Below are 11,600 nucleotides of genomic sequence, written 5' to 3'. Positions count from 1 at the left end.
GAAGTCTTCTCATTTAATAGTATAGGTGTGAATTGTCAACAGGTTAGCATTGATATTGATTGTACAAATTTATTATTATGGCACTAAGCCGGTCCAATATATGATATCGGTTTGAGATTGTTACATGCTTTACTGTGGATCTATATTATTTTCTGTATATGCAAAATTAAAAAATTTCTATGGGAACTGAATTCAATACATTTTTATTAATTGTTTAGAAAAGTACAGGATGTAAAAAAAAAAAAAAAATAACAATGAATGTTCATTGTTTTTTATGCACATATTTAATGCGTCACTCATATTTGCGAAGCCACTTAAACCTGTTTTTTTTTAGAAATGTAAACAAGGTACCATGTTCATTCAACAACTCGGAACATGCGAAAGGATTTATAGTTTGCGTAGAAGAGTTATTTTATATTCTATTTTGATTATTTTGATAACGGTTTTCATCATTAAGAAAAAAGTCATAACAAAGCTATCCTTACTTTTAACGTAAACGATCTCGTGAGTTTTTATAGGTAGCATGTTTCAATGTTTCGCTGGTTTTTCACAAAGACAAAGACGAGTCAAAATTCAAAATAAACAAATGCAGCTTTATTCGATATGGGGACATTTTTGTGCATTCCAACTAACAAAGATCGCCTAAAAAAGAATTTGTATTACTATTTTTGTTTAATTGCATACACGTACAATGGAATTGTGATTTTTGGGGCAAATCAAGCCATGTTTTGTTAACAGACCATCGACATGCTTTATCAAAGACAGTTACGTTATAATATTTAAACACAAAATACTGGCATGTTGTGCTACCATTTAATTGTTTACAGACAGTTCTAAACAAATTTAAAATCAAATAATAACGTGTTGAGTTACTAAGGACGAGCGCTTTCTACACAGCGAACTTGAAAAAGGTCCATACTTGTTCTTTATAAGCGTGCATATGCATTCAAAAACTTGTTTTAGAGAAAGCATTGGTAGCACTGCGTGAAGTTATCGCCTTAGATGACTAAGTAGTCATTTATAATGTTCAAATTTCATATAAGGCAAATGAGTGGTAATTGGGTTATCATCTGTGCATGTGTTTTTTTCAATTATTGTATATATATATACACACATAGATTGAAAGGGGGGCCTAGATAAAATGTAAGTGTACTTGTATTGTTTAAATCTGTATTCTCATTGTTTGACCTCATGATGTAATTAATGAATCCAACGAATAAACTATAAATCAAAATCACTAAAGAAATTATGTTTTATTTGGCTGTAAATTTGTCTTGGCATTTATTGCAAGAAAGAAACACAATCAACTTGACAATCAAAACTTGATGACGATTGAATTACTGAAGGGCGATCCAGCAGTAACAAAGTTATATCAGGAGCCACTGGGTAGTCCATAGCAGCTTAAAGTAAATTCCGCCAAAATTACAAGTTGAGAAACTAGTTGCACAACTTGTAATCAGCCATAAAATTTACCGCATGACAAATTTAACAGCAAGAATCAACATCAATCAACTTCAACATCATTATCAACTTCGATGTCATTATCAACTTCAACATCATTATCAACTTCGATGTCATTATCAACTTCAACATCATAATCAATTTCAACATTAACAATATTAACAACATTATCAACTCAACATCATTATCAACTTCAACATTATTATCAACTTAAATATTACCAACTTCAACAATATTATCAACTTCAATATTATCAACTTCAATATTATTATCAACTACAACATTATCAACTACAACATTATTATCAACTTCAATATAATCAACTTCAACATTATTATCAACTTCAACATCATTATCAACTTCAACACAAACATAAAAAACTTCAACATCAACTTAAATTCAATACTTTGAACTTCATTAAATTGATATTCATGTGGCAACATCAACATAAACTTCAGCTAAAGCAATACTGTCAACATCTAAGCTATGTTATTCATTGTAAGGGAAAACCAAACAATGAGGAAATTTAAAGAAAATATATACATAACATTTTCAGAGCTCCTTGAATCTGATTTAGGAATACACCCAACTATCTCTAATCCGAACGATGCACCTATAAGCTTAATATGACAGCTCCTATGACAATAAAAGAGCCAATTACCCAAATATCTTTCAGGTACCCTGAAATTAAGTGTTTCAACTATACAAGGTTTGTTCTTACATAACCTTTTTTAAAGTGTTTGAAAATGTCCATCGTCTTTGTGTCTCAGCAATGTAGTCCGACATCAACCGGACAGGACAAATTGAAGTAGTTTATTCTTTTCCAGAATTGTCGTTACTGAATTACCCAGCTGATCTGTTTTCTAAGAAGGAACTTTTATAATAAGTGACCCTGAATAAGCATCAAATTATATCTTGGATCGTTTTACAATAAGATTTTCATTAAAACTTGAATTTGCAATTTCTCCAAAACTAAGAAACCAAAAATTCTAGCTGAAAATGAAGCTTTGAATAAACATGTTTCATATACTGAATAACAAACTAAATTAAGCGCATCTAAAAGTCTAATTAATATACCAATAGTAATAGGCTTACGACAGACGTGTCGCTTATGTCACTGAGCATCTTTTGAACAATAAAAGAATGAGTGTTGTCCAATAAACCATTGATCTTATGATTAAACCTAATGCCTGAAAGGTACGCATTCCCAGTGGAATAAGAATATTCATCCTTAAACATGTCAGCTACTATTAACTAAATGTGAAACGGGGCATGGCCATACGTCATACAGGTTTAGTTTATGTTTAAAGTTTTGAAATTAATTTAGTCCATTTGATACGTAAGCCAAGTATTTGAATAACTCTTGCACTACCGATAAAGAGATTTAAAACAGAACTCGACAACCACTTGTCACCCAAAATATAAGAAATGCCATTATAATTTCTAAAATTATTTTCCAAACACGTAGATTAGAAATAGGTCGATAATAAAAAGGCCCCGCAATTCTACCATTTTTCAATTCACTCATGATTTTTCCAAGCTAAATTTGGATCATGTAAAACAGACTTTAATGTTTTGCTTGTATGATGTGCTCGAAAACCATATTTAAAACCATTATAATAAATTTGCCAATATTTTAACGGGGTAGTCAGTCAACATATTCCCTTAAACCGTAGTATTAACAGGGGTACAACCAAAAATACCAAAAATCATACTGTGATTGCAAGCTGTAAACAAAATTATAAAATTTGAAATGATTAAATTGCATCCGTGGAACATTAGCCTGCTGACAGGGAAATCTTTTAAAATTATTTATCGAAAAACGAGTATTTGGGTTAAAATTTCCATGTGTATCCAAAAACCTGTTTGACTGCTCTAGCACTGGACTGATACATTGGTGCAAAATTGTTTGCATCAGGTGCCCTAGGGTAGTTTTGATACCTAAGAGCAGAATAGTCCGAAGTTACAGAACTTCGAGGATTATTCTTGTTATATGAATAATTTGTACAGTACATCGAAGGATGGAACTGGCTACATCTTATACATGAATTCATGTCTGTATACACAATTCATACGAGTACAAACGGCCTTAAAATTATAATCGTAGCAAGGACTAATAACTGTGTGAGAAGTATAAGAAGATGTCTGTGGAACATGATTTATGCCTACTGCAATAAACTGAAGCCATAGCTGCCCATCAATGACGTCCCATGCACGCATATGATCACGAGCTTTTCTAAATCGAAATTGCATGTCATTTCTAAACGTTCTCAAAAGGTACACCCCCTTATAATCGTCATGTATAGCTAATCAATTCATTTGCCAATTCCGGGAATCTTTGCAATAAAATTTTCATATAATTTAAAAACCCTTCAGTCCACTCACCTAAGTTAGATAATGATTTACTTTTGAATATTTGTTTCTGTCAATTAAAATGTCTCCATCTTCATCAAAACCGAGCACTTTTTTCGGTTGATCAATATTTGAAACAAAATGTTTTTGTAAAGTAATTGTGCCAAATCAACATATTCTAAATTCCATATTTGGTTTATAATTTTTTGTGGTACAAACACATCAACATCATTACTAGTAGGTATAACTAAAATCTCACCGTTTTGTACAGAATTACGAGCTGTGGGCTGCCCTGGGTGTGCACATCCCTGATCAGGAACTTGTTGTTCAGCGGGCTGCTGAGGAAGTTTGAAGTTCAAATGAGTTGTGGTTGTAGAATTGGCTGTAGTGGTACAAACGGCTGTTGTGGTAATAACTGCTGTTGTGGTTATAACTGATGTGGTGGCAATAACTGATGTGGTGGCATTAATGGCTGTTGTGGTGGCATTAATGGCTGTTGTGGTGGCATTAATGGCTGTTGTGGTGGCATTAATGGCTGTTGTTGTGGTATTAACGGCGGTTGTGGAATGGCTATATTTTGTCTTACAATTTCAGCTTTCTTTGGGCGAAGCCTTCTGTTTACCGGTAGCTGTATTTGATTTTGCCTACGTACAGCACGGTTTGGCAGCACCCTCTCCCCTTTTCCTCTCGGCATACTGGCTTAAACAAATAATTACAATGTTAGTCAATGCATTAGTAAAATAGTATATCATTTGTCAATGTTACATCCCTTAATCAAACAATTTAATCAATATTGAAATACAAATATTTCAATTTTTACCATTGACTAATTAGTATTAAGATACAATGGCAATAACCAAAGTAGAAAAAACCGCAAATGCTTGATTGTGGCTGTCTATGTCCAGTGGCAGATATTTCAAGTATATTCATAATGATAATATCATATTGATAACGAAAGTCATTAAAGAAAATAATTATTGTATCTACCGAATATCAATTGAAGTGGCCTTCGTTAATGAGAAATATTCCTATCCTATAATCGACTATAATACATGAAAACTATGAAACAATTAAATCGAAAAGTATATATATTTAAATAGTCAACTAACATCCTTGATGGCTCGCAAAAGTTTACAAAAAGAAATGATTCATTAGGTACGGAAAGTGATTTTTTTTTTTTTAAATCAACTGATCTAAGAAAACTTGACCTCATTTTAAAGGCATTGTGAAGACATTTTCAAAACAGTTTCACTTTTATCAATACACATAATAACAACGAAGAAATAGCAAATTTTCAAAATGGTAATTTTTTACTACTCTGGAAAAACTGTTGCCTCTCTTTAAAAATTAATAAAATATATATATTTTTTATATATATATATTTTTTTTTTTTTTTTTTTTTTTTTTTTTTTTTTTAATCATTTGGGTTATAGCTTTTGTTTATTTTGCTTCTTTTACATCTTGTTAGTCAATTTCAATCCTCCATATTAAGTTTTTTGGTCAAAATAGAAGCTTAAAGCATGAAAATATCAACCACTCTCATGAAATTCTATCGTCCAAAGTCACATAACATGACGATTTTTGTTTATTCCTTTTTTCAGAGCATCAGTTGGTATATTGAAAATGTAAAGTAAAACTTTTTAACATTTGAATGTAAAGAAACAAAATATGAAATATTACTCTTTATATACAAATGTATATGTTTGTGTGTGTGTATAAAAAAGATGTGGTATGATTGCCAATGAGACAACTCTCCACAAAAGACCAAATGATACAGAAATTAACAACTATAGGTCACCGTATAGCCTTCAACAATGGGCAAAACCCATACCGCATAGTCAGCTATAAAAGGCCCCGAAATGACAAATGTAAAACAATTCAAACGAGAAAACTAACGGCCTAATTTATGTACAAAAAATGAACGAAAAACAAATATTTAACACATCTACAAACGAAAACCACTGAATTACAGGCTCCTGACTTTGGACAGGCACTTACATACAGAATGTGGTGGGGTTAAACATGTTAGCAGGCGCCCAATCCCCCCTGACCTGTGACAGTACAACATAACAAACTATAAAAATCAGTTGTACCATGAGAGACAAGAAAAGTTTTGAAATATGTCATCTGTCTTTGTATTGTCATGATAGTTTAGAATGTTCCCTTTTCATTAACATTTAATGAAATATTCTTATTCGTATATAGCATGTATAGTGAATGCTTATAAATAAAGATAAACAACCTTTTAACAATTATTCTAAGTTGGACTAAAATACCTGTTGCACTGAAAAACAATGAAAATAATATAACATTATTCTTATTTCAAACAAATAATTATATCAGATCACAATTAAAATACTTGTATGTATAAAAGTAAAGTAAATTCATATCTGTATATCAGTTACAATATTTATACAGTGAAATCTGTAAACCAATCTCATTCAGGACTGAAGTTCAAAATGCATTGAATGTGAATAGCATTCGTTGCCATACCTGGATTCATAGATTGTTTTCTTTATGTCCAGTGGCACCTTTTTCATGCATATTTAGGACTAAAAAGAATTTATATATACATTTATGTTGAAATTAATATGTGGCTTACTCACCGGTTACTTCGCGCTGCAAGATTTGGATTTGGATTAAGAATAAATAACATGGTAAATGTTCATTAGCGTATTAAGACAGTTAAACAATTAGATATAACAACTCGCACAATAAGTATAACCATCTACTCAATTTACAAATATAAACATAAAATAATATCCAAGAAAAGATTGACAATTTACGCAATGATAGAATTTAAATTCAGTTATAACACCAAAGAAAAAGTTCACGACTATTTAAAGCATTTAACAAAGTTAACATTATTTAAGAAAGAAAAAACAGATTAACAGTTTAAATTGTTGAGCTATTATTTTTTCATAAAATGTTGCTTAATTCTAAAACTAAAAAAGAATACTCATCTTTTCTTCTGTGTTTTAAATTCTATAGCTTTGGTCAAGCTCCGTGTAAGGTTTGAATTCAAATGACCAAACCACACGAGGTAAATTGCACGGACTAACATTTCGCGGGCTAAACTAATTAGCATATTAAAGTGACCAGTATAAAATGAATCGAACACACCGTCAATTTAAATCAATAATAGGCATACCAAGTTATATAATTACAATAACTGAATTTAATTATTATTGAATTAAATTCTATTAAAAAAACCATGATGTAAGTCTATGAGGAGATGATCTTGGTAAGAAGGTAATATATAATATTCGTATCGAGCAGCCACTGAAGTAACACTACAAGAAATTCAGGGTATTCAACGATTTTAATATTTATAGATCCTTCATTGGCATAGAAAGGAGTCATAAGAAAAGCGAGAAGATCATTCCAATATGCGCTATGACTTTAAAAAAAAAGTAAAACAAACAAGTATAACAATACTGATCGTCCCATAAACAATGACATGTGTATTATTTATATTGTTGGTTTGCATTTGAGGTACTGTTAAGTATAATGTACACACGAACGGCGGTTGTTGGTTGACTTTGAAGTACATAAACATGCACACTATATATTGAGACCTAATAACAAACTTTTGTTTTATTTTTGTACAAGTATTTCTTGAAGAAAAATATTCAGAGCTCGTAAGGCAATTAAAATTAGTGAATATAAAGTCAAGGTACCATACATGAGATTTTTAATAGTTTATTTTGGTAGACTAACAGAACTTAAACGGAACATAACAGTGTGTTAGAGTTAGAACAGAACAGTCCCTTTTTAAAGTAGCAGACGATTGCATTGGGACATATAAAACTCGAAGTCGATGCAAAGCTTACAACATGATGACAAAAAAAAACAAAAAAACGACGAATAGACAAACAGATAAACAAGTCAACTAAGAACTTTATAGAAAGAAAAAAAAAAGATGTTACACGCTATTTACGTACATACAATGTATTTTTCCACAAGGAAATAAAAGAAATTATAAATACATGTAACTGAACAATAGTCAGTATATATTTCCATCAATGGACCTTCCTCGTTCCCTGCAAACAAGAAGACGTATTTTCTCAATGAGAGCCAATTCGGCAGTTATTTTTCATAAGACAGTGGTACATTTACGAACACTAGCTGTATGTTAAATCGCAAATCTATTTAAACCAAGTATATTGGAAAGTTTTCTTTGGTCCAGCGAAAGTTCAGTTTGACAGTCATTTAAGAAATATTTAAACTGTTTATTCACAGCATATATGTCTTCACAATCGATTGTTTAATCGAAATAAAAAGAAACTAAAAAAAAGAAATAGTTTGTTATTGAGAATAATGAGTCAAAAAGGTAACAAGTCTAGATCTATAAAGAAACAACAGGAACGGCATCCTCCGCCTCATTCTTATACTACGAATTTGACTTTAGCTTTCATCTCAGTACATAAGAATCAATGAAAAACGAGACGACTTTAATTTGAAATAATAAATTCTCCCTACCTTAGCAGTAATATATCACCTTCACCTGCATATTAGATACACCTTCCAGCTCATTCAGTATTCGAGAGCTTGCAGCTACATCTCAGACTTGTAGTCTGAGCAGATAGTTGATGAACCAGAGCGATAAAAGTTCAGAGAAGGATATCAAGACCTTGCTGAAAGATATTCTAAATCAACATAATGCACGATGGTATTGAAGTATATGTTCTTCGTATTGACGTTGTTTATCAACTTAATAACGTGTAATAGTATTTTGGTATTTGTTTTTATAAATTTCTACTTTAACTGTTTAGTTTATTTTTCGTAATGTCAATTTGATGTGGCTCAGTACTTATACATCCCGAAATTGAGTCATTGTTTTATGGTATTTTTTTTTAATCTTGCCTTTCGTTTTTTAACGGTGGGTGGGATTGTCCTGCGAGAGAACGTTCTGTGTTGGTGAATCGGTCCTGCCTGGTGCTGGTGGGTCTCATTCTGTGCTGGTGTGTTTGTTTACATTGTATCTGAACGGCAATAAAACAACCGTTTTGTTGCTTAGTTTTTCTCTGATACGTCATAAGTACCATGCAAAGAATATTGCAACAATTATTTATTGCAAAATTCTTGCAAGTTCGCCAAACGAAATTGTCCTGACGACGTGCTGGTGATTAGAAAAACGGTTCTGGTTCTGTGATCCCATGTCCTAGTTATGTGCCTTTATAATTTAGTTAAAAGTGTCAAATATTCAAGTTCATTGATTCTTAACTGTAAATGACTCATTAGCTGCTATCTGTTTTCTTAAAATTGACATTGTTGTGAATCTTTTTTTTTAATTACAGTTTTCTGTTTTCTCATTTAAGATGATTTAAAATGCTGTTATCGGTTATCAATATTTTAACTGTAATGATAAGAAAATATGTTTACGATTTTCGGGATTACGATCCCTTTGCATGATCACCAACATACAGGGTAAAATATACAAAACCTATATAAAAAATATGATGTGGTATGTTTGTCAATGCCAAAATTTCCAATAAGAAACCAAAGGAAGTGTGTGTTAACAACCATACGTCATCGTACGACCTTCAACAACGACCCAAAAAAATTCAAAATGTAAAAGGTTTTTCATAAAAATGGAGAGCATAATTATACCAGTTGCAACCTTTAGTTTGATTATTTGTATATGTATATGAATATAATTATGAAAGACACCAGGGTCACCAGGGTGTGAAGTCAATGTCATCTTAAATAAATACTAAGCATAGATCTTGAAATCGACAGACAATCATGGAATTTTAAAAATAAATCTCTCTTTTATTCGAAGTTTTTGCAGTTTTGTGTTGCTTAAACAAACTGACGCACATAATGAATATAGTTTTGTGGAAATGTTTAACGTATGTTCAATACATTGGTAACACCGGTTACTAGGATAGCAATCCTGTTACGTATGAATTGTGTAAAATATTTCAGAAAAGAAGATTGAAATGTGAAGGTTTACGTACGGTAGGAGCAACAGCATACCAACAGCTTACATGGCTCGTCTGGTGGAAGCTAAAAAGTGGATCAAAGTCCAAGAAAATTCGATTTAAAACCTTTATTCGTTCCAACAAAGTATTTGAGATTTCGTTGAGGATTTAACCATTTACGACAACAAGAAAACTTTTTAGAATTTTATGCTAAGAAGGATTAAAGTCTTTCGCCAAAAAGTACTACCACTTTCTTCTTATCCTATGTTAACTTCTATGCAATCTCCACCCCTTTATGATAATTAAATTGAACTGTAAAGTACTTCTTGGTATCTTCCAAATGCCTTTATAATGTCTGATGTGTACATAATTATGAAAATAACTGTTGTGAGCACAAGATTCACTGCACACTTTTAAAGTTCTGCTTTATCAAACATTGAAATGTGAGTGGTTGGGTGGGTGGAGGCGGGGGGGGGGGGGGGGGGGGGGGGTGTGTGTGGAGCTAAAAACAAAACATGTTAATGACTATGCGGCATGGGACTTGATCATTGTTGAAGGTCGTATGGGGACCTATAGTGGTTAATTTCGGTGTCATTTGGTCTATTGTGGAGAGTTGTTTCATTGGCAATCATACCATATCTTCTTTTTATATGTTAAGCCCTGTCAAGAGTTCCCAAAACATTTGTTGGTCGATTGTTGCTATCTGTCATATTTGTATTTTGTTCAAAGCTGTAGTTAAAATCAGGCCGAAGGTATTCATTCATCGTTTTCATTTTCATAGCTAGGTTTTTGCTCGTTGTTGAAAGTCATACTTTGAATTTCAATTGTTCACCTCTTGTTTAATTATAGTTAGTTTTTACCAGTCATGTATGAAAAGCAAGTCTAGGTCTTTTTTTTTTAATCCTGTCGAAATTAATTTGAGACAGTGTACATGTATTTATTAAGGAAGAAATTAGAGGTACAAGTAGTAGGATCATCTAACGTCGTATTAATAACTGAAATAAACCAGTCAAACCTTAAAAAGTTTATTGCCGTTATAAATGTCGCTTTTACTTTAAGCACCTTTTTAAACTATATATTTTAGTTAACATATTGTGTAGAGATTCATCAATTTAAGGGCATTTAATATCTTGGATTAACTATTCTAATTCGATATATTTTCATCCTATATTTGACGGAAGATGTTTCCCTTTTATGTAATATAAGTTACGATTATCGCTATTTTGTGCATTTTTTCTTTGATCTTTTTTGTGATAATTTTCATATCATGCTACTCGCTTGAGATGGAAAATTATCGCAAGAAACTAAGCAAGCACGTGGCGTTGCTAACAAAATTGACATGAAATTGACAACGTCGTCATAGGTAAAATAGCGATAAACAGTTTATCATTGGTCATCTCAACTCGATTGCCTTTCTCGCTTTCGCCGTCCCGGCTCAAGCGAGAAATTAATCTTGTTGAGATGATCAATGATAATCTATAATTATCTAAAACGCCTATTGAATAACCAACTAGATGCATAAAAATAGGACCGTATCAGGACCCACCAGCACAGTATCAGGACATGAATAAACTGAGAAAATGCAAAATTTTAATAAATTGCACTGGTTTTCGCAAAATAATTTTGTCGTGTGGGTTTGGGTATAGAAAGCGCAATCAAGGAGCATTTTTGTTCTATTATTTCAGTGCTAGATTGTCTGAAAATGAGCAATTTTGTGATACGCTTACTGAAATAGTTTAGAGGGTCACATTTTTAATGGTTCTTCTATGAACCCATAAGAAACAAAATTGAAAAATTTCAACTGTTTCCTTCCATTTTGTATGAGAGAAAACGTCTAAAATCATCATTTTCGTCTTTGTA

The 11,600-nt window shown here is 31.9% G+C and overlaps 1 protein-coding gene across 1 annotated transcript in view; it reads left to right on the top strand.

The window, feature by feature from the left end:
- Window positions 1-11,600, top strand: part of LOC139530002 (receptor-type tyrosine-protein phosphatase alpha-like) — a 517,312-nt gene that overhangs the window by 399,738 nt on the left and 105,974 nt on the right. The gene's annotated exons all lie outside the window — the stretch shown is intronic.

The sequence above is a fragment of the Mytilus edulis genome, chromosome 7 (assembly GCF_963676685.1).
Source record: "Mytilus edulis chromosome 7, xbMytEdul2.2, whole genome shotgun sequence".
In the NCBI taxonomy this organism is placed as follows: domain Eukaryota; kingdom Metazoa; phylum Mollusca; class Bivalvia; order Mytilida; family Mytilidae; genus Mytilus; species Mytilus edulis.
Note: the sequence above shows the minus strand (reverse complement) of the source record. Positions and strands in the feature narration are given on the sequence as shown.